Here is a 26349-nt window from a genome sequence, read left to right as displayed (position 1 = left end):
GTATTTGGCCACACACATTGCGTTTTCATACCGGTTTGCCTGATCGTGGTTCGGACGCCTATCAAAACCCTGCGTGTATGGAGCCTTTTAGACGTGCTCAAGGAAGCAAATGATTCTATTGGTTGAGCAATTATTACAACTCACAATTAAGTATTTTCCCCGTGATCTTCGTCTTCTTTTTAACGACGGATTTTTAATTTTTTTTTTGGTTAGTATCAGGCCATGCGTTTACGAAGGCTACAGTAGAGCCGTCCCTTAAGGCCTGATACTGACCGAAAATTACGTCACAAAAGAAGACGACGGCCACCAAATAGAGTAAAAAGTGAGTTGCTGTCAGAAGTGTTCAATAAAATAAATGATTTCATTGGTCGAGTTATTGATTACAATTCAAGATCATTTTTTTTTTTACTGTTGTCTTCGTCTTGTTTTATGACGATGTTTTGGGGGGTAAGTATCTGGCCATGATTTTACGAAGGCTACTTCTTGTCTTGACTTGTCTTATCTTGTCATTAAGTCGCAACTCCGTGCTTTGAAAGATAATCGCGACTGTGGCACCCCACGCACAAGGAAAGGGAATAGTAGTAAATAGTAAATAATGAATTTATATAGGGCTTAAACATCCACGTTACTCGTGCTCTGCGGCCCTTTACATAATAAAAATAAAAATGTTTAAAAACAACATTAAAAATCACGACACTACATGATACATAATAAACATGCATACAAAAAAAAACAAAATCAAAGCAACATCTATTTTATGAAAAAGGACTAAGTGCGTTCCATAGGCGTGGAGCTATGAATGAAAAGGCTTTTTCACCGAAAGTGGATTTTGAGGTGGTAACTTTTAGAAGTTGGGACTGAGATGATCTTAAATTTCGAGTGGGTTCATATTTTTTAATCAGTTCCTGCAAATATTCAGGTGCCAATCCATCCAGAATTTACAAACATAGCACAATATTTTAAATTCTATCCTATACTTCGCAGGAAGCCAGTGCAATTCCTGGAGAACTGGTGTTATATGATCTCTTTTGAATACCGTCCCGGGTTCAGTCAATGTTATTTATGAACCCTTTGTCTACCCAGCAGTGATTCCCTGACACGGTCTATCAAATTTGGCAGCAGCCTCTTATGGTTATCACACTACTATGTTATGACGATAGACCCAATCAGCAAAGTCCGGTCCACATTCGTGCACCGTCGCGAACCCGCCTGGTAGCATCGTCACAACACACCGTTCGACTAGATGGTCTGCCGTTTTGGGTTCTTGCCCACAGCGGGTACATGTTGGACAGGTGGAAAGTCCCCACTGATGAAGCGCACTTGCTATTAGGCAGCTCCTCGACCGAAGCCGATTCGCAGCCACCCAGTGTCTCCTCTTACTGGTATCAAAGCCTGGCAACTTCTCACCAAGCTTAGAGGAGTGTACGTCCCCGCCCCCACGAGGGATTGAATCCGTCCAAACCGAATTCCATCTCGTATGTGCAGCTCTGTCCGTAGTCAGGGAATCTGCGTACAGGGGTTGCCGGGACTTATTTCGGCTAGAAACGGGGGCACCGTCCATTAGGCGCATCAGAGGGGTATCCCCATTCCCTCTCTCTTTGATCTTAGCCAGTTTACCGTAATCGTCTCCCTCCGGACATCAGGGGGTTGGATCGCTGCCATTATCGGGCCCCATTCTCTAGGAGTTGTTGCCAGCGTTCCTGACACTATGTGCATCGATTTGCGAAGTTTTACATCAACGTTTCTGCGTCTACCCCACACTGGAGCGCAATACTCCGCGGTGGAATAGCATAGTGCCAGGGCGGACGTTCTCAGGAGTGCTTGGCTAGCGCCCCAAGTCGATTCCTCCAGCTTCCTCAGATTTGGCGGGGTATACTTCACAAATCTTGGTGAACAACAACGCAGAAAACAACACAAACATCACAGTGGGAAATGAAAAACTAAAAGGGGTCACGACATTCAAATATCTAGGTGTGACACTAAGGAAAGATGGGACGAGCACAATTGAAATTCGAAAGAGAATTGCAATGGCAACATCAGTGATGACTCAATTAACAAAGATTTGGAAAAGTAGCGTGTCTTAATGTAAAGGTCAAACTGTATAAATCATTGGTGTTGTCAGCCTTGTTGTACGGATGCGAAGCCTGGCACCTTACAATGGATGCACAACGGCGCATAAGGGCGTTTGAAAGCAAGTGCTATAGAAGACTGCTACGCGTGTCATATACAGAGCATCGCACAAACGAAGACGTCCTGGAAGAAATAGAAGCTCGGGCAGGCCCACAAGAACCTCTTCTAGTGACTGTGAAGCACAGAAAACTATCTTGGTTTGGACACCATACTCGACACGATAGCCTGAGCAGGACAGTCCTACAGGGAACAGTCGAAGGCCAGCGCAGAAGAGGACGCCAAAGGAAGATGTGGCTGGACAATATAAAAGAATGGACAGAGGTGTTGGTTCCGAAGCTGCTACATAGGGCTAACAACAGGCAGGCTTGGAGGAAGACTGTAACATCTGCATGTTAACCAGACGACCATCCGGTCATGGGATTGAGTGAGTGATACTTTGAAAAAGAATAGCGTTCTATCCAAAGTGTTGCAAGCAATTCTTAATGTCAGTTTAACGCGACTGAACGCGGGATAATTTACTGCTCAGAATAGGACTACCCACTAACTCTGACGATTACGTGGGAGCCATATATAAAATATAAACCGCAATGAGTGCGTACAGCACTAGAAAAATCAATATACTATGTACAATACACAATATAACAGTAACAGATCAACTATTGCCGATTAAATGGCAACACTTGGCGGTTTGTGTGCATGTGTGAGTGTGTTCAACACACGTAATATCACATGCATGCAACATAGAGTGAATGCGTTTGCTACCTGCTTCAATCCCTTAGCCAGTGACAGATAGTGTTATATCCGTCGCTCGTTGAGATCTTTTATGTGTATAATGAGTCTTTGTTCACCCGCAATAATCATCAAGCTCTTTGAAATGTTTTATGTGTGTTGACCTTATTATAGCGTTCACTTTGTTGGATAGGTAATAAACGGTGCCTAAGGCATTCTCTCCTTTAACGTGTCATCTGCATTTTTTGCGGCCGCAAATATCAGGGCGATCCGCAAATTTTGGCAAATTTCCCAAAATTGGCAAATCGTGGCAAATTTTGGGAAAATTGGCAAATCGCGTGGCAAATTTTGGGGGAAAAAAGAAGCGAAAACAAAATAACTAAAAAAAAGTGCGAAACTTGAGAAATGTTGCAGCTTTTCCTGGGCCCAAACCAAGGGAAGCTACTCTCTACGGATAATGATCCTTTAAAATCTTTGTAACAACGCTATTGTGTAAATTAATAAATGTAGCCTCCTTAAATGTAATAAATTGTCTTTTATATATATTTTTTCTGTATCGCGTGTTAATTTTTACTCAAACGCTTAGTTCTCCTCGGCAAATTTTTGGGCAAATCTTGGTCTTTTTGGCAAATTTTGGGTTTTTTTTGGGCAAATTTTAGGTCCCAATTTGGCAAAAAATGCAGATGACAGTTTAACGACATGGCGAGTTTATGCGATTGGCACCATTCTTCTCTTCCTTTTCATCCATCTGATAACCATCTTCATTATCGTCGTCTTTGTAATCATTTGTTTTCTTTGTCAGCAATGGTGCAATATTCTAACAAATGACAAATTATGATCACACTGAAAACAGTAATCAAAATGATAATACTATGATAATACACAAATTAAGTGACAAAAAAAAACAACACATAGTGCCCCTAAGAATTGAGAATCAATTTGTAGAAATTGTTAATCCCTATAAATATCTAGGATTACCAATAACAACAAGCTGAACTGGATATTTGCATGAAAATAATATTTGTTCAAAACTTGGTTCTAGATTATTTTTCCTTAGAAAATAAATTCTTTTCACGCCACAAAAGAAATCATTAATAGGTTCTATTTGTCCTAGTTCAAATTGTTATAACATTTGGAATCAGTTGCTCGGGTTTGGCCATCACTGCTAGGGATAGAGAAAGAATAGATAAAATTGTAAGAAGAGTATTGTGCAGTCCGCCATGCCTACAAAAAAAAAAAATACCCTCTACAAACAATACTCCCATAAAAAAAAGTTTTGAACATCTTGAAAGATAAGCAACATCCTTTAATTTTAGAATATAAAACGTCAAAAAGATCAGGCAGGGTTTAACATCCACAACAGAACGTTTTACAAATTCCTTTGTACTTGAACCCTCTACCTCGAGGAGACTTTCTAGTATTGGCATTAAGATTGAGATCAAGGACAGTGTAGGTGGGTGAACAGTGGATGTGATTATACGTATTTATAGAGAATCAAAGGGTACGAAATTAGGGTGATACGAGAGAAGAAGAACGTTTGGTTGTTTGTGTATGTGTGTGTGTGTGTGTGTGTGTGTGTGAAGGTGTGCGTTGAGTGAGAGAGAGAGAGAGTGAGTGAGAGAGAGAAAGAGGAAGAGAGAGAGAGAGAGAGAGAGAGAGAGAGAGAGAGAGAGAGATAGAGAGAGAGAGAAGAGAGAGAGAGAGAGGAGAGAGAGAGAGAGAGAGAGAGAGAGAGAGAGAGAGAGAGAGAGAGAGAGAGAGAGAGAATTTGGAAGGTATGAGAGATATGAGATATTCTTCTTTAAAAATGTGTTAAAAATTTTTGTTAGTTTACTTCTATGTCATTGTATTTACAGTTTATTATCTATTTGCTTAATTATTTTCAGAGATCATTAGTCTACGGCATTAAACCCAATGTAACTTTCCAGAAGTGGATAAATAAAGTTCACCTTATCTATCTTATCTCATCAAAAGTGGCCCAGCGGATTCCTGTCAAGCAGCCACATGTCGGGTACAACTGCCCCCCCCCCCCCCCCCCACCCCCTCTTAAAAAAAATAAGTAACGTTTTTCAACCTATGTCTAATGGACACTTGATTGACACGAACCCGGAAGGACGTTTTGCTTATGGTGCAATTAGAAACTTCTTAGTAGATAATGGCTGTAATACACACATATCAATATTGTCTATAATAATATCAATAATAATATTAATAATATTAATAATAATAATAATAATAATAATAATAATAATAATAATAATAATAATAATAATAATAATAATAATAATGCCTATTAATAATTCTTAAGGCGTTACAGTAACAGCTTGCTGGATAACCTTAGCAAGCAGCAAGGAGTATGTCATATTGGAAAGTATTAATCCTTAAGGCTTAACAAAGCCTAGAATAGTGACGTGCCTTTTTGATATAAGATATATTATTAAATAAAAGTATTGCTTCTTTCCACCCTTTTCACTTCGGTGATGTAACCTGTCGTGTCGTTAATACCATTAGAAAATTTATGAGACGTAATTTGTTCAAGATAAGAATGTGTGCGTGTGCGAGTGCTGGTTTTATTGGGTTTTTTTTTGTTTCGCTTTATTTTGCTTTGTCTTTTTAATTTATTTATTATCATCATCATCATTATTATTATTATTATTATTATTATTATCATCATAATTAATATTATTATCTTATAAATTTACTTTTGTATTATGTTGATGTTAGCTATGATGAATTGTATATTTGTGTGTGCGTTTGTGTATGCATGTATCAGGCGGGCACCTTATGACCTGGGCTCATGTATGCATGAATGCATGTATGTATGTATGTATGTATGTATGTATGTATGTATGTATGTATGTATGTATGTATGTATGTATGTATGTATGTATGTATGTATGTATGTATGTATGTATGTATGTATGTATGTATGTATGTATGTATGTATGTATGTATGTATGTATCCTCTTGTATCCATCATCCGTGGTAGCTGTCCTCGTAAACACAGACAATGTCTAGAAGGAGTATAGGACTTTGTGACAAGGATCAGATTTCTTGCCAAAGAGTGTATCAGAAGTGGTAAAATTCGACTAGACGTCGGACAGAATAGTTACAATGTTGTAAAACGTGTTGTGAATGGCGGAAATAGTGATTGTGATTTGTTTGACATTTCTAATTGGCTCCAGTATCAGCATGAACCGACCAGTAATTCTTCTTGGAATAAGTTTATACAACAAGAAGGTATGTTCAGACATACTATATCTACACAACCCATTAAAAGTAAACCAACATTTTGTCACCCCAACCCATCAAAATGGATAACATTATTTTCAACACTACACAGTGTTTTCATCAAAAACAACACATTCCAAATCCAAAGACCCGATAATGGACAGCCGTTTAGCATTGAATTTCTCCGCTACTGCAAACGGATCTTAACAAAATTCCCAGATGGACCGATGAAAAAAATTATAAAAGACCCGATCAACAATTATGAAGCTCTATTAAAATAGATCGAAATAAAAATAATAGATATAAAGTCCTCCATTATGCCCTCCCTTATCCAAAACAACACACCAAGAGCACAGGAGGAAAAAGAGGTGACATGACAAGAACTCACAGCAATATTCGTAAACCACCAACGAAAAGCTATTGATATTATTAGAAACGGATGTAAACAAACACACTCAAGTTGTGAGATAGATATCAACACAGTAGAGACTGCCTCTAAAGAAAAATGTCAACGAAACAATATAAACATTAGTGACACAACCTGGTCCGATGATGTCACTATCCCGCCTCCCGCATGGACACCATCAACAAGTGAGTTTACAATCGACGAACTCACAAGCTGTGTTTTAAAAAATTACCTAATGAAAAGTCACCCGGGGCAGACGGTGTCACCTATAAATATATAAAACAAAATATAAACAAACTGGCACCAATTTTTACGGCCATCTTTAACACCTGTTTAAAATATCAAAAAGTCCCCCCAGACTGGAAACACAGTATCATAACACTGGTACCAAAAAAGAATGGGAACAAGGACAACGCCGACGACTGGCGACCTATCGCCTTATATTACATCTTCATCATCGTCATCATCATCATTATCATCGTCATCAACACTAATATCATTATTACCTCTGGGACATTCTGTGGCAGAGTCTGAAACTTCACTGTTCAAATTAATACTCCAGCTCTTTACATTGTACATTATTTTAGGAAATGGTATTATGTCAATGAATATGTTACCCTTGTTACATTATCATGTATATTTCCTGAAATAAACAATTTTGATATGTATGTATGTATTAATGTATGTATGTATGTATGTATGTATGTATGTATGTATGTATGTATGTATGTATGTATGTATGTATGTATGTATGTATGTATGTATAATAATAATAATAATAATAATAATAATAATAATAATAATAATAATAATAATAATAATAATAATAATAATAATACTTTATTGCATCCCAAAAAGGAAATTTTTTGTACAGACGTGTTATAATTTACACAATAAGATAAAAATACAATGGAAATAGGATGTATATATAAAAAAAAAAATAAATAAAAAAAAAAAATAAAATATATATATATATAAAAAAACAAAAAGAAGGAGCAGCTCTATAACCAGAGCTGCGCTTTATAATATGAATAATATCAACACTGTAAAATAGTTAAAACTGTCACTATAAATTGAAAATTGAAAAGATTGAAAAACAAATAAATTAATAAATTAATATTTATATTTAAAAAAAGTAAAAATGAGAAATAATTATATAAAATGATTATTGCTTGTTGTTATAAAGCCTAATACTGGACGGCAGAAAAGATTTTCGGTGTCTCTCTGTTTTCGTTGAAATAGAGAAAGGGCGACCACTTCTTTCTGACATAATAATTGATGGTCTTAGTGGATGATACTGGTCATTTAATATTTTAGTTATTTTAGTTATACAAAATTTCTCGTATAAAAGATCTACATCGTCAACATCATTTATATAGCGTTTAATGGATTTTTTAATATTTGAATTTATTTTGTTCCTTTCCACTGCTAAGCAATTGCCTCCCCAAGCTGTTATACAAAATGACAAAACACTTTCGATTACTGCTCTATAAAATAATGTGCAGAGGGTTTTATCTATTCTAAACTGAGAGAGTTTTGATAAAAAATATTTACGTCTGCACATCTTATGCCTAATTATTTTCAAGTGTTCATCCCACTTGAGCCTGTCATCAATCGTTACACCAAGGTATTTGTAGTGAGGAACTCGCTGGACGAATTGGTCCTTTAATTTTAACGGTTCTATCGGTTCCTTCACTCTCCTAAAGTCAATCACTAGCTCCTTTGTCTTGCTTATGTTAAGCTCTAGGTGGTGGGCATCACACCAAGACACAAATCTATCAATTTCTTGCCTATAAGCCACTTCGTTGCCATTTGTTATGAGGCCTTGAAGAGCGGTGTCATCTGCAAACTTTATTAAAGGTACACTCAGGTTTTGACTTCTACAGTCATTCGTGTATATTGTGAATAATACAGGGGACAATACACAACCTTGAGGAGCACCAGTATTTGTAGTTATACAGGAAGATTTGTTTTGTCCTAATTGAACATATTGTGCTCTCTCCGTAAGAAATTCGAGCACCCAAGCAATTATATACTTGTTTAAATTCAGACTAGTCAATTTTTGAACAACCAACTGAGGTTGCATTGTATTGAACGCTGAAGAAAAATCTGCAAAAAGCAATCTGCAATAGCTCCTAGCGTGATCTAGATGCCTGTAGATGTTGTTTGTAAACAGCAAAATGGCATCCTCTACTCCACGTCCTGGTTTGTAAGCAAATTGATGACTATCACTCAATGGCATAAACTGATTCCTAATTTTAACAAGAACAAGTTTTTCTAAAGATTTCATGACTATTGAAGTCAGCGCAACAGGTCTGTATGTATTATGTATGTATGTATGTATGTATGTATGTATGTATGTATGTATGTATGTATGTATGTATGTATGTGTGTATGTCTGACAGCCATCCCGGGCTCCACACTACTATGTACTTCATGATTTTATGCCCAGGAAACAGTTTCACCAATGGCGAAACAGTCAGCCGCCTAGAAAGGAGACTTTATTGGTGCAGACAATGATGACCTTCTATATGAGACCAAGTACCTATATGTTTAGTCATAGGTTCAAAATGAAAGATATGGGGAAATTGTCATATTCTCTAGGTATTGGTTTTGTGAAAAGGTTATTATGTTGTAAAAATGAATCAATAGAGAAATTATTAGAAAGGTATGAGGTGCCTAATTGTAGGCTAGAGGTGCTAATGCTCCTTGTGAGCAAAAATTAGAATGGGATGAACACGAGCCTGTCAATTAAAAAAAGTACCGTAAAGATGTTGGAAGTTTGATTTATTTGATGCTTGGTACCAGACCAGATTCGGGTTGTTACTAGATTTATCAATTTTCATAAAATCCTCTTCAATGCCATTTGATAACCTTAAAAAATGTCTTGAGATACTGAGATACTCGAAGGGAACTGCAAGTTATGAATTATTTTACAGGGAATGTGAAAACAGATTGAGACTAGCGGTATCTTTAAAGATGTCCTAGATTGAGACTCATAGGATACTGTGATTCTGATTGGGCAACAAATGATTAAAGGAGCTAAGCAAAACCAGGCTGGACTGGGGGCCCGATGGATTTGTATTGATGATGGGTGGGGGTGAAAGCCAAATGGAAGCCAGCACCCAGGCCTTCTCCACCCCAAAAAAACTATTTTGGTGGGAGCTTGGAATGTTCGAACTTTGTATCAGACAGGAAAGCTTGCACAGACCATGAAAGAGATGGACAGATTAAAATTCGATATGGCATCAACCATCCCGGGCTCCACACTACTATGTTCTTCATGATTTTATGCCCAGGAAACAGTTTCACCAATGGTGAAGCAGTCAGCCGCCTAGCAAAATACTACCGCGTTTGTGTCGCCAGGGTTATCGGCATGTTCGAGAAATAAGCGAACGTCCCAATGCATCTTTAGCCGGAAAATGCAATATCAATGATATCAGGGTTAGCGACCAGACGCATATATTGTCCCTTAATATCAAGAACCAGAGCATGGCAAAAAATGAGATTTTGTCAAAGGTACCGACTACCTATAGCGTCATTATTCTCTTATCACAGGAGACCTATCTTTATTCACGCACACAATCTTCTCGATTCCAGATCCCAGGCTACACAATGGTCCAGTGAGAGGACACTTCGAGGCTCAAAGGAGGGGTTAGCGTCTATGCTAAAGAGCCTTTGAAGGTAAGGATCATAGAAATAGGGGGGTCAGAAGAAAAAAAATTGCACCGGGGATCGATCTTGGCTCCTTTCATTGTGAAGCAAGTGCTCTACCAACTGAGCTATCAGGACCCCCCTGATGATGTTGACACAGTGCTGGAAGCAGGGTAAGGAAAGGAGGGCTCAGACTGTTACCAAATATGGTCATAATTAATCATCGATCAAGACAGTCATTTTGATGGCCATGGTTTGTTTACAGATTGTTTCAAGTAAAAAGAAAAGAAATAAAAAGCTAAAAGAATGAATCTTTAAAAGGCCAATGGGAGTTCCAAGCCTGCAATACGTTATAATACGTTGCCTTCCTTTATGTATGCATTTGTAAACTCAGAGGAGTTTTCTCTTATGGTTATTACATGAGAATTGAACATAAACTTAGCAAAAATTCCAGAAATCTCTTAAAAGCACAATCTGGCTACAAGCACTCTGCTTGATTCGCCAAGCACTGTGCTTATAAATGGAGACCACTGTAATAATACTAATAGTTGTAATGTATTCATATTCCTATTGTTTAACACGTTCAATTGTACTGAGGCATTATTAACCTGAGCCGATTGGTGCGCATTGATCTTCTTCCGTTACTTCTAGGAATGAACCCAAACATGACAGTTGTCTATGACTATGATTCTTTAATAACGATTGTTTATTGTTACTTCAAATTTCAACAAGTCTTCATCATGTAATATTACCATATCAACAAATATAATAATAATAATAATAATAATAATAATAATAATAATAATAATAATAATAATAACAACTCTACTACTACTACTACTACTACTACTAATAATAATAATAATAATAAAAATAATAAACAATAATAATAATAATAATAATAATAAAATAATAATAATAATAATAAATAATAATAATACAGTCGACTCCGCTTAATCGCACAACCTTGGGAGTTCAAGTTAGTGTGTCGATTAAACGGAGTGTGCGATTAAGCGGAGAAGTTAAAACTAGCATCTAAGCACCAGCTTTCATAACCATTCAATGTAGGACCTTCCCCTCTGAAGTTTCTACGGGCTTGGGACCGTCATATTCAAGACATTAGACTGGAACTGATTAGAAGAGGATTTTTTTGTTTTTGTTTTGCTAATTTTTAAAACAAAGTGTGTAACATTATTGTTTGTAATAATGGTAACTGTGAAGCAATAATTGTAGTAAAGCCTCGTCTCGTCTGCATTGTAAATGTCATTACAGTCGTACTGCTGAAAAAGTTGTTTGAAAACTTCATCACTCCATTGGCTGGCAGAAGAGACATCAGCATAGTGTTTTCATCAAATTCTGTTTCAAGCACGACATTCTGTCGACCTTTACATCTCAAGAGCCAGCTTTCTGATGGGGAGAAAGACTTGCCTTAAGTTGATGCCAGTTCAGTCGCCTTTTGTATCAATGTGGACATGGAACGCATAGATCAATCAAACGATGAGACGCGAGTCCTCCCAGTAATCCTTTCTTATTGTTCACGGCCCAGTAGATGAAAACACGGCCCAGTAGATGAAAACAATGCACAATTGCAATCGAATGGTCAGACAATTTAAACAAACACACCGCATTGGTTGGACTGCGATCACGTTTCACACCTTGTGATGCAGACAGCGAATTCTGAGTCAATTAGCCCATCATGTCAGGTAATCCTTTGATGTCAGTTAACAAGCATTGCGCGTCTGACCTAGTCAGTGTCAGAGGGACAGTGGAATGCGTAGACGGGACAGCTTTTTTCACGCATGATATGATATTAACGTGCTGAACTGGTTCAATGTGAAACGCATTTTCATTACCTTTTTAAATTGTATCTTTTAGATATTTTTCTCAAATCAAGATGGAATCAAGATGTAGCGATTAAGCAGAGAAGGTGTGCGATTAAGCGGAGTGATTATATATATTTTTAAAATGTTTTCAGGAATGTGTAGCGTATAAGTGGAGTGTGCAATTAACCGATGTGCGATTAAGCGGACTGAACTGTAATAATAATAAGGAGAAGAAGAAGGAGAAGAAGAAGAAGAAGAAGAAGAAGAACCATTGTCATCATCATCATTACTATTATTATTACTTTTATTATTATCATTGTTATATTATAAGCAATGAACGTTACAGTCATTGAGCTCTAGATATACATGCCATTGTACAGTGGCTGTTAAATGCTATTAAATTCTAATATTCTTTCTTTAGAAGAACATAGTAAAATTAATGTATCTAATTTATCAATATTTTTTTTTTTAGAGAACTGGCAAGGTTGTGTTATCTTGTTTATTAGCATGTTGTTATTGAACTTGCATTTCATAACTAGTACACCATAAAAGAGCATGCATCATTATATGATAAATAGGTTTGGTCAAAACTACTAAAAAATGTTTAAAGGACAAAATTTCAAGAAGGGGGATGACGGATTTTGGGGGAGATATTCTTTCGAAGTTTTCAAGTGATTTGCTGCAATTCCAATCGCTATTCTCATCTTCTCTTCATGAACAAAACGTTACAAAAACACAGGTTTAGCACTTTATGTGACTTTATTCCATTCCCCTCGTCATCTCTTGTGTAGTGGTGGTGTGGTGCACAGTAATGATGATGTTGATGATGAAGGCGATAAACAACTAATCTATATACATAATGATTTTTACAAAATACGAACATCAGCAACATCAAAGCCTCAACGCCCTTGCAGTAGTGTACGTACGTTTCATCAATCCAAAGAATTATATAGGCAACAATACTGACGCCACCCCAACACCACAGAAAAGCATTTTCCTTTCCCCAATTTATTGCGAATAACCGTCACACACTTCTGGTAACAACAAGAGGTTTATATATCTAGAAGAATAAATCGGCTTTCAACACATAATATTAATAGACATACTTACGACCGAATAACACGTTCTCAGTCTTAGTTTGTGAGATAGAAATTATATATTTTAAGCAAGAAGTCCACTTTGAATCTAGGTACCGAACTCAACTTCAGCTCCCTCTGTGTTAGGTATAGGGTGTTTGTGTGTGTTATGTACGGTAAAGTCAATCAACACGTCCGTTTTGTGTGTTGAAACCTCGCCAACCACCAGTGTCAGAGTGGGCGTGTTCAGGTTCACCTTGATACTTGTTGTTTTCAGGGTTGCCAGATTATTTTTCAACAAAATGCCAGTGGAAGACTCAAAAAATGCCAAAACACTCCAAAAAATGCCAAAGTCTGTTGACTCCCATCCCCACTAAGAAAACTACTCACTTTTGATAGACAATTTACTATCATATCCTGGTGGCTTGCGTGTTTTCTTTTCTTTTTTTTTTTTTTTTTTTGAATTATACTTAATTTCCTGTTGGGGTAATTTTTTACCTACTGACTACTAAGTGGAGTGCTAAACCACTACACCACGGTTGAGAAAAGGTGTCATTTGAAGTATAATATACAAGAAAAGAAAATGCCAAATGAAAATGCCAAATGCCAAATGATTTTTCTAATGCCAAACGGTTTTCAAAAATGCCAGATTTTTGGAATCTGGCATTTAAAATGCCAAACTGGCAACCCTGGTTGTTTTCCTTCCGCGTTTCCTTCCTTCACTTTGACCCATAGAATTAAACGAATGAGAATACGTACGGAGCCTAAAAAGTGTCCACCAATGAAAGCATTCAGCGCCATTATATCATGGGCTGGGAATGTAAACATTACCATTTAGTCGGTCTCTATGTCAAGATAACGACACAAGAAAAACAATATTTAAAATCCACAAGAAAATGGTTCAGAACTGTTGCGTATATTTATGCTTCAATAAAGCTGTCGAAAATGAAGTTAGAGAATGTGTGTAATCGTGTATCATCATAACCTATAATGTGTTTTCCAACCACCACATCATCACTGTCACTACTACTACAATCACCATTACCCACTTCATCACTACCACAACTACTACAACCACCACCACTTTATCATTATCACTACCACTACACCACCACTACATCATCATCACTACTACAACCACCACCACTCCATCATCATCACTGCCACTACTACTACACCATCACTACCACCGCTATTACAACAATCACCACCATATCATCACCACTACCTCTACTACTACAACCACCACCACAATATCATCACTACCACTACTACTACAATTACAGCCACCACCGCATCATCATCACTACCACTACTACTACAACCACCACCACAATATCATCACTACCACCACTACCACAACTACCAGCACCACATCATTATCACTACCACTACTATTACAACCGCAACAACCACATCGTCATCAGGACCACTACTACTATACAACCACCACCACCACCACCACCACCACCACCACCACCACCACCACCACCACCATATCATCACCATTACAACTACTATTACAACCACCACAACCACATCGTCATCACTACCACTACTACCGCAACCACCACCACCACCATATCATTATCATTACCACTACTACTACAACCATCACAACCACATCGTCATCACTACCACTACTACTGCAACCACCACCACCATATCATCAACATTACCACTACTACTACTACTACAACCACCACCACTACTACTACAACCACCACCACATCATCATCACCATCACTACTACTACAACTACAGTCACCACCACATCATCATCACTACCTCTACTCCTACAACCACCACCGCAATATCATCACTAACACCACTACCACAAACACCAGCACCACATCATTATCACTACCACTACTACTACACTACCACCAGCACACCATCATCACTACCACTACTACTCCAACCACCACAACCACATCGTCATCACGACCACTACTACTGCAACCACCACCACCACCACCATATCATCACCATTACAACTACTACTACAACCACCACCACCACATCATCATCACTACCACAACTACTACAACTACCACCACAATATCATCACTACCACCACTACCACAACCACCAGCACCACATCATTATCACTACCACTACTACTACACCACCACCAGCACACCATTATCACTACCACTACTACTACAACCACAACAACCACATCGTCATCACGACCACTACTACTATGCAACCACACCACCATATCATCACCATTACAACTACTACTACAACCACCACAACCACATCGTCATCACTACCACTACTACTGCAACCACAACCACCACCATATCATTATCATTACCACTACTACTACAACCATCACAACCACATCGTCATCACTACCACTACTACTGCAACCACCACCATATCATCATCATTACCACTACTACTACAACCACCAACACCACTACTACTACAACCACCACCACATCATCATCACCATCACTACTACTACAATTACAGCCACCACCACATCATCATCACTACCTCTACTACTACAACCACCACCACAATATCATCACTACCACCACTACCACAACCACCAGGACCACATCATTATCACTACCACTACTACTACACCACCACCAGCACACCATCAGCACTACCACTACTACTCCAACCACCACAACCACATCGTCATCACGACCACGACTACTGCAACCACCACCACCACCAACATATCATCACCATTACAACTACTACTACAACCACCACCACCACATCATCACTACCACTACTACTACAACCACCACCACAATATCATCACTACCACCACTACCACAACCACCAGCACCACATCATTATCACTACCACTACTACTACACCACCACCAGCACACCATTATCACTACCACTACTACTACAACCACAACAACCACATCTTCATCACGACCACTACTACTATGCAACCACCACCACCACCACCACCACCACCATATCATCACCATTACAACTACTACTACAACCACCACAACCACATCGTCATCACTACCACTACTACTGCAACCACCACCACCACCATATCATTATCATTACCACTACTACTACAACCATCACAACCACATCGTCATCACTACCACTACTACTGCAACCACCACCACCATATCATCAACATTACCACTACTACTACAACCACCACCACCACTACTACTACAACCACCACCACATCACCATCACTACTACTACAACTACAGCCACCGCCACATCATCATCACTACCTCTACTACTACAACCACCACCACAATATCATCACTACCACCACTACCACAACCACCAGCACCACATCATTATCACTACCACTACTACTACACCACCACCAGCACACCACCATCACTACCACTACTACTCCAACCACCACAACCACAAGTCATCACGACCACTACTACTGCAACCACCAACACCACCACCATATCATCACCATTACAACTACTACTACAACCACCACCACCACATCATCATCACTACCACTACTACTACAACCACCACCACAATATCATCACTATCACCACTACCACAACCACATCATTATCACTACTACTACTACTACACCACCACCAGCACACCATTATCACTACCACTACTACTACAACCACCACAACCACATCGTCATCACTACCACTACTACTGCAACCACCACCACCACCACCATATCATTATCATTACCACTACTACTACAACCATCACAACCACATCGTCATCACTACCACTACTACTGCAACCACCACCACCATATCATCAACATTACCACTACTACTACAACCACCACCACCACTACTACTACAACCATCACCACATCATCATCACCATCACTACTACTACAACTACAGCCACCACCACATCATCATCACTACCTCTACAACTACAACCACCACCACAATATCATCACTACCACCACTACCACAACCACCAGCACCACATCATTATCACTACCACTACTACTACACCACCACCAGCACACCATTATCACTACCACTACTACTACAACCACCACGACCACATCGTCATCACCACCACTACTACTGCAACCACACCACCACCATATCATTATCATTACCACTACTACTACAACCATCACAACCACATCGTCATCACTACCACTACTACTGCAACCACCACCACCATATCATCATCATTACCACTACTACTACAACCACCACCACCACTACTACTACAACCACCACCACATCATCATCACTACCACTACTACTACAACCACCACCACATCATCATCACTATCACTACTACTACAACTACAACCACCACCACCACATCATCATCAACACCACTACTACTACAATCACCAACACCACATCATCCTCAAAACCACCAGTACTACAATCACTACCATTAGGTTTTGGAGCTTTACTTCATTTGAAATAAGGAAACTTCGGAAAAGTATTAAGAATTGTGTTTATATATCATAATATATTTCTAATCAGTTATCTATTTAGAACTAGATACTATACAATATGCATGCCAAATACCATTCCAATTCCTTTTTCTTGTTAGCGGGAATTCCTCTTTCGGCATTGAAATTCCTACGAGTGATGAGCCAAATTTAAAGTTGGTGTCTCTTTGTTATGATGATGTAGTGGGTGTGAGAGAGTCATCACTACACACATAAACAACAGAAACAATTTAAAAACATAATTATGACACGCAACCACTCACACACGAGGCTATACTATTTATTTTTCTCCATATAGAACAGGACAAGACAAACAAGAGCTTGACTCTCTCTACACTTAAAATTGATGTTTGTCGTCTGACGCGTTCAACTCTCGGTCGACCTGTCAAAATTCCTTTTTGCCTAGGGCGTAAATCATAAATAATAGAATGGTGTGTAGTTTTGACCGTGAAGAAAACCTTAAGAAGTCACATTTATATTATTTTAGAGACATCGTTTTGAATAATTTTGAGTTAAACGAGCGAGCAGGAAGTTATTTTCTGAGATTTCATGAACGGCCGATAAGCGCTTGTTTACTATGGTAACGTAATTCCCAGCCCATGTTTCAATGGCGGATATTTTTACATCGAGGCCGCTGGTTGGCTAGACAATAAGAGCACCGTACGGTTTCCATTGGGTAAATTCCTTGCTTTGACCGAAAATTACTGAGGTCGGGGGCCCGAATTTCGACACTCCGTGACCTTGTTTTTGGTGTGCCTTGTTTAAAACCTAGCCGCTCATTGTGTTATCTATCGACGTGCGGTTTGGGCCATCAATTAGATAAATAATTTTCCTAAATATAATCTCAATTAATAATAATAATACGTTCTACCTTTCCATTCATGCTGGCAATTTGCATTTTTTGAGGTGTCTAATTTTTTTATCTGATGATAGTGGCCCCAATTTCGACACCTACTCTTATTTCAATATAATATATTTTTACCTCACCAAAATGATAAATCATGACATAAAAGTAGATAGTTTGTCCTCAAGTATGTTCTTCTTCTTCTTCTTCTTCTTCTTCTTCTTCTTCTTCTTCTTCTTCTTCTTCTTCTTCTTCTTCTCCTTCTTCTTCTCCTTCTTCTTCTTCTTCTTCCCTCCTCCTCCTCCTCCCTCCTTCTACTTCTCCCCCCTCCTCCTCCTCCTCCTTCTCCTCCTCCTCTCCTCCTCCTCCTCCTCCTCCTTCTTCTTCTTCTTCTTCTTCTTCTTCTTCTTCTTCTTCTTCTTCTTCTTCTTCTTCTTCTTCTTCTTCTTCTTATCATTATTATTATTATTATTATTATTATTATTATTATTATTATTATTATTATTATTATTATTATTATTATTATTATTATTATTATTATTATTATTATTATTATTATTATTATTATTATTCTCTCTGTGTCTCATACAGACAGACAGACAGACACACACACACACACACACACACACACACACATTTTATATACTTGCGAATTGCCACAATATTCAATAATTTTACATAGTATTCTTTGTAATTTAACAGTAAACAGATACATTAATGAACCTCTGTCTCAATGCAGTGTTATGTGGGCGTGAAACATTGATTTTGAAGTTGAAATCACAAAAGTTGATTTGAATTGTTTCGATCCAAACAAAGAGAATGGAGATCGTTTATTATTTTTTTTTATAACCTACTTTAGGCCCGGGGGTCCCGATAGGTCATTTGGTAGAGCATTCGCTTCACACGTAAAGGGATCATGATTGATCCCGGGTGCAGTTGAGATTTTACTGATCCCCCTGTCCACCCAGCAGTGATTGGGTAGCTGGGTCTGTTAGATCTGGATGAAAGTACGTTGAGATAGACTAGTGTCCTATCCAAATGATACCAAGTCATTGCTATTGTCCATTTCACATTATAGAAACACGAAGCACGCATATGGGACTCGAACCTGGTAGGACCCTCAGGGTAAGACACGGAGACAATTCCTCTCTGCCACGCAAAATAAACACATATTCTAACAAATAATCGTTTCTCAGGCCAAAAGAAAAAAGAAAGATTTATCTGGGTGAAGTACCTAATTTACAAATTTTCCCTCATTCGACTCAAGTGTTAATGAGTAGAATCTGGTCGACGGCAGTGACTTTATTCACGTAGGTGGGCCATGGCCTCAAACTCGTTCCCGTTCAAGGACATGAAGCTGAGTGGACGGAGACAACAGATATAACACAATAATAATAGGCTTAGGACGACCTGTACTTATTTGCAGGTCTGATAATTCAAATTGTTATGGGCTCACATTTGTAATGGAAATACTCTCAAACTCATAAATATTGTCATTTACAACAGTATAAAATCAAGACTATAATTGCGTTCGGTTATCAGACCTGCAAATATATGTACCTGGACTTACGGGATGGGGTAGAAATAGGAGACGAAGCAAGAGTTTATCTTTCCGTTCTACAAAGGGATGTCGAGAGTTCGTTCCCACAATTATTGAGCACTATAAGTCGATGAATGTAGTGTAGGTGGTGATTGTAATAAAAGTGATGATGATGATGATGATGATGATGATGATGATGATGACGATGATGGGACGATGACGACACGGCTGTGATGGTGATGATGATGATGAATGATGATGATGATGATAAAATAATAATAATAATAATAATAATAATAATAATAATAATAATAATAATAATAATAATAATAATAATAATAATAATAATAATAATAATAATAATAATAATAATAATAATAATAATAATAATAATAATAATAATAATAATAATAATAATAATAATAATAATAATAATAATAATAATAATAATAATAATAATAATAATAAAATGAATAAGAAGGGGGGGGGGGGGGGGGAGGAGGAGGAGGAGGAGGAGGAGAGGAGGAGGAGGAGGAGGAGGAGGAGGAGGAGAGGAGTGGACTATATGAATGGATGAGTGAAGGAATGAATGGATGAATTAAATTGATTACATTCACCATCATTGCCATCACCCTGAATAACAACATAATCACCATCATCATCAACAGCACCACCACCACCACCACCACCACTACCACCACCACCACCACCATCATCATCATCATCATCATCATCATCATCATCATCATCATCATCATCATTACGCGCAATGACAGGCATACATATCAGAGTAAGTCACTATTTTCAACAGGATAAATTACTCACATTCACATGCACAATATTTTGACCCAGTTGAAGAACACGATACTCCACAGAAAGCGCTTTCAATCTTTAATTATAGTAAAGTATCTTATTATATAATAATCCAAGATCCAATGTTATAGTTGTTATTTATCATCAGTTTCAAGCCCGGTCCCCGCACTGTACATACCAGCGTGAAATAATAACACGACCTTACGCATACCTATAGTAACACAGTTTAAATAGCAGCTGAGTCAGGTGTTATCATCAGACCACATCGGGCACGTTAATATTGTAATAATACATTATAGGATCTGTGGTCGGTACTACATTCCCGGGCCGTTGTGGCCTGTGGCACTGACTGTGGCTGTTGTCAACTAACAACGCTACTTGCCGAGGCTGATTATATCTCTGTGGGCTGTCCTGCTGTACTAACAAGAGCGTACAGAAGAAACGAAATTGACGTCACTCAGTTCTTTAGCCAACATTCTAATCAATAGTTCTCACAAAATTCTCTCAATGTGACTATAAACGTTTAAGGTTACACATAGTTTTGTGTGTTGGTACATTATATCCGGCTGGCGGAAGTTGTGAGGTTTTTAAAAAACCTATCAGCATATCATCAATATCAAGTGAGGATTAAAGGGGGGAAAAGCAACAAACTCTCCTTAAATAAAAGCTATTCGTTTATCAGAATTTTCCAGTTAGTGGTATAGAAGCCCTTTGATGTTTAATGATGTCACACACACGCACGCACGCACACACACACACACACACACACACACACACACACATATATATATATATATATATATATATATATATATATATATATATATATAATCTTCCCTCCTACAACGTTGTTTCTTCCATCCGCTCGAAGATATATGGGTTCTACAATATAAACTAATAAATAATTAGCGCTCGAAAGACTGTCGAGCACTCTGTGTGATTCAAGCTAATAATTCCCCTCCCCTATATATATATATATATATATATATATATATATATATATATATATATATATATATATATATATATATATATATATATATATATATATATATATCCCAAAGGGTCTATTTATATTTCAGAATTTTTGCGCACCCCTGCCCTCCCCTGATGCTTATTCGCACCCCCCCCCCCCCCCCCCCGACTTCCTTCTATTACATTTCAGCTCACGAAAGTGTAACCGCCCCCCCCCCCCCCCCCCCCCACCTTCCATTACTACTCCTCCCCCTCCGATTGTAGGACTGTTCTTCAATTGGGAATGGATTTGTTTAAATTAATAATTTTCGTCTTTCATGTTGTCACAGAGGACATAATCTGCTGACGTGGAGATGAACCGAAATAATTGATTGCCTGCCTGATCGTGCTCCAATCATTTACACGATAGGAACATTTCTCGGGTTGTCTTGAAAAAAGCTCGATTTCTTCGACGCCATGTGAAGACTTTCAAAGAAACCGCGGCCATAAACTTCGCTTTGAAACTTAACTTGAATTAGTGATCTGTGATCAGAATCAATCTGCTACACATTATTCAATATTCGAATTTTATTATAAAACTGAGACACTCTTTTTGTAGCAACTTTAGTATATCTAGATACACTGAAAACACTGTGAGTAATTTTTGCTTAAACCCAACGCATTTTGCATTCTAGGTAAATTTTTTCGTAAAAATGAAATCCTGAAAATGTATTATAAAGTATAAAAACAAAAGTCTACATAATACAGTTGCAAATAGTTGTCTAAACATAAATGACTTTTTGTCATTATTAAACATAATTTTGTATCTTTACCTACCTAGTAAAATTTACAAAGATATGCGGGCTCAACATCATTTCAGTTTTCAAACCCCGTTTGAACGTAAAAAGACATAATATGAAAAAAAAAAAAAAAAAGATGGGTTGTACATACAGAAATATGTGGCTGTACATTTATTTGCAATAACAAATTTACGTGCTCACCTTGGCTGGTTTTCAGGTTTTTAGTCCTTTTCATGTAATAATGACGAAATAACCCAAACTATGTTATCTTAAAGAAGACATGAACACAAACTATCGGGCGAAGGGAAAGAAATCACGACCGCTTACTTGTATAGATAGATTAATAATTAATGCTAATCGGTGTTGTTTAGCTGTCGGAATTACAATGGTGCTTGACCAAGATGTTTTAACGAACAACTTAATTAATCAGAGATTGGCCATGTCTAACGTCTCGACCATATCTAACCTGACCCCTCGGCCGTTAACCTGTCTCGAATGTGCCCAAAAGGCAAACCAGAGAGCGTACATACGAACAATTCTATAAATAGCTGCTATTCTCAAACATAAGGAGAATCATGAACAGTGACTACTGATAAAATCAAACCACAAAGAAAACAACAGAGCAAGACGTTGTTTCTATTATTTATTTTTTTTACACAAGGGTAAACGCTTTTAAAACCTCACATACATAGGTACTTGTACTATTATGAGACTCTTTAAAAAAGTCGCCACTTTAACATTGACCTCGATATAATGTCTAAAACGTGTAAGTAGGAAATTGCAATTTTTGCTTGGTCAGAAAATGATACAAGTTGCATCAATTTTTCTTAGCGAATTTTGAGAAAGAAATAATGTGCCCGACACAGGCTTTATTAAAATTAACTATACACGAGGCATTCTGACTTGTTTGGTAAATGTAAATCATAAAAGCATAACATATTTTGTTAAAATGCCAGCATCCTCTTTCTGGGAAGTGGGAAGCTTTAGGAAATATAATTTTTGAAGAAAATCAAGAGAAAATTTTATTTCAAGATACACGGGGTGCAATCTTTGATTTGGTTGATCTGATGAAGTTGCATGCCGATGCTCCAGAAATGACGAAAACATTTCAATCCTCAACAAAGTGCTTCTAGAGTTAGGCAGAATGAATTGGAAGAATGGTTTAATTTAATGTTTAAGTTATGTTGACGATGTTAGAATTCGGAGAAAACAACTAGGGTGATTAAATTGGAGTATAGTTATATTTTGTTTCGTTATAAAGGGTTTTACGGCACTTGCAACACTTTTAGGCCATATCAGCGCCAGTAACAAAAACAAAACAAAAAAAGAAAAAAAAAAAAGGAAATGAGATGACAATCTTCCAACAAATAATTCATTAGACATCTTTATTATTCATTTAAGGCATTTTTCCCGAAACGTTGAAAACAGCGCTGGTAAAGCCTCTCTCGAGAAATTAATCTAAACAACGTTAAAAACTTGCCCGTCTCAAAATGTTTCCAAAATCATCGAGAAAGTGGCACTCTGTAGACTGACAAAAAATAAAAATAAAAATAAAATAAAATAAAAATAATGGTCTTCAAGAACTGCTGTAATCGGCATGCCGCGAAGGACATAATAATTATTATTGATATTAAGAAACTGCCTTGGAATGATGGATAGCGGCAATACAACTACATTACCCTTCTCGACTTGTCCGCGGCTTTCGACATCATCGATCACGGACGGCATCATTCTAGGAGGGCTCCACACTGGTTTCGTTGTTACAAGCAAGTCATTAAAATGGTTTGAATCATACTAGATCAAACGTGAACAAATTATCTCCATTGGAAATGTACGCTCAACACAAAGAAAGGTCGAATTCGGAGTTCCTCAAGGGTCTTGGATGTCGAATAATCAACTGAAACTGAATGGCGATAAAACAGAAGTGCTGGTCACTGGAAGCAAAAATATGCTGAAATAAGTAGCAGACGGATCTATCAACGTTGACGACTGAAATAAAGTTCGTGGACAGTGTAATAAATCTAGACGTTATCCTCGATTCAGAATTGATAATGTATTCACACATCAAATCTTTAAAAATAAGAATACTTTTTAATCTCAAGAGAATTAGCAGCATTTGAGATTTCTTAACAATAGACGCATGCCAACAGCTTGTTACGTCATTTGTGTTATTTAAGTCGGACTATTGAAATTATGTTAATGAAAACATTACACGATTGAGAAGTTATTCAAAAGAACGCTGCACGTCTCATAATCAAACGAAAATGACGAGATTAAGCTACACCTCTTCTGTACTACAAGAATATAATGCGTTATGACATTTTTTTTTCCGACAGCAACAACGTAAGTATCAGTCAGGTACTCATTTTATACATGAGTGCTATGAGAATGTGAGTAAACAGCGATTTCCAAAGATTCAACTTTCACCGCTCACAACAGGACTCGAGTCACTGACCTACCGATCTGATGCAGTAGTAGTAGTAGTAGTAGTAGTAGTAGTAGTAGTAGTAGTAGTAGTATTAGTAGTAGTAGTAGTAGTAGTAGTAGTAGTAGTAGTAGTAGTAGTAGTATTAGTAGTAGTAGTAGTAGTAGTAGTAGTAGTATTAGTAGTAGTAGTAGTAGTAGTATTAGTATTAGTATTAGTAGTAGTAGTAGTAGTAGTAGTAGTAGTAGTAGTAGTAGTAGTAGTAGTAGTAGTAGTAGTAGTAGTAGTAAAAAAAAAAAGAATAGAACCACGATGGCCGCCGTTGCTGGGCGACGTGACATCAGACTATTGAATTCAATTACAATCCATTGTTAAAATTGCATCTACAATGCACCTCATAGCAAATTTATATTTATATATAATCTAATCAGATAAAACGGATTCATGATGGGAATAAACATAATATTTTTTTTTTTAGTAGTAGTAGTAGTAGTAGTAGTAGTAGTAGTAGTAGTAGTAGTAGTAGTAGTAGTAGTAGTAGTAGTAGTAGTGGTAGTAGTAGCAGTAGAAGTAGTTGCGGTGGCAGTAATAGTAGCGATAACGACAGATGCTGCAGCAACAGTAGCATTGATGCACCATTTATCCAAAAAGTTATTCCAATCCCAGCAACTAATGGACACTACAATAGCACCTTAATCCTAACTGGCAAAATAGGTTGGGCCTGAACTAGAAATGTATTCAACGCGATATTTCTGGTTTATTCCCATCATGAATCCGTTTTATCTGATTAGATTATATATAAATATAAAATTGCTATGAGGTACATTGTAGATGCAATTTTAACAACGGATTGTAATTGAATTCAATAGTCTGATGTCACGTCGCCCAGCAACGGCGGCCATCGTGTTTCTAAACAAAGAAAATATGTAGCCTACTTTTTATTCTTCATACTGGTTAGAACTTTTCATATTTCTTGTGATCAGAATGTGTAAAAGTCAAAACAATATCAGATTTATGTTTTTTTCCCCTCTGGATACGCTTTTATGCTCATCGGAGAAATATTTCATGAGGGCGTCCGCCATTGTTCCCATAGTTTAGAGCCAGTTACTAAGTAACCATGCGTCATTACGAGGGATGTGACGTTACGACTGTCGAAGCTTATTGGTTAGTCAAATACGTCGTACTCAAAGGCGCAACACAACAGTTTTATCCTTTGCATTTTCAGGGGATACAACCAGGTAAATATCATCGTTCTATTTCATTCCTCATTGTAAATTCCCCTGAATGAAAAACCCAGTTCACAAAATCATTGTTAAATTTAATATTTAATAAGCGAACACTATTTCTATCAAAAACCACAAACGGCGAGATCATCATTTCACATCGTGACGATGACAACAACGACGATTTCACCACCAACACGACCACCATCACCATGTGACATCCATAAAGCTTCATCGCAGTTTCAAAAAAAAATTTTTTATTCTCTATTGTCT

General features: G+C 37.5%; 1 protein-coding gene across 6 annotated transcripts in view; it reads right to left on the bottom strand.

The window, feature by feature from the left end:
* The window catches only part of LOC144975218 (uncharacterized), a 43440-nt gene extending 20706 nt beyond the window's left edge, over positions 1 to 22734 (bottom strand). The window contains exon 1 of one of the 6 annotated variants that reach the window (XR_013645882.1): positions 13084 to 13303. The gene's annotated coding sequence lies outside the window, so the exon portion shown is untranslated. Of the gene's footprint in view, positions 1 to 12899; positions 12919 to 13079; positions 13311 to 20686; positions 20981 to 22629 lie in introns of those variants that run through there. The other 5 variants (XM_078919124.1, XM_078919094.1, XM_078919081.1 and 2 more) reach the window with 5 other exon arrangements.
* Positions 22735 to 26349: the final 3615 nt, after the last annotated feature.

This window comes from Berghia stephanieae, chromosome 1, assembly GCF_034508935.2.
Source record: "Berghia stephanieae isolate SIO BIC M18660-M18661 chromosome 1, UCSD_Bste_1.3, whole genome shotgun sequence".
Taxonomy (NCBI): domain Eukaryota; kingdom Metazoa; phylum Mollusca; class Gastropoda; order Nudibranchia; family Aeolidiidae; genus Berghia; species Berghia stephanieae.
The sequence above is the reverse complement of the archived record's forward strand: the minus strand, read 5'-3'. Positions and strand labels throughout refer to the sequence as shown.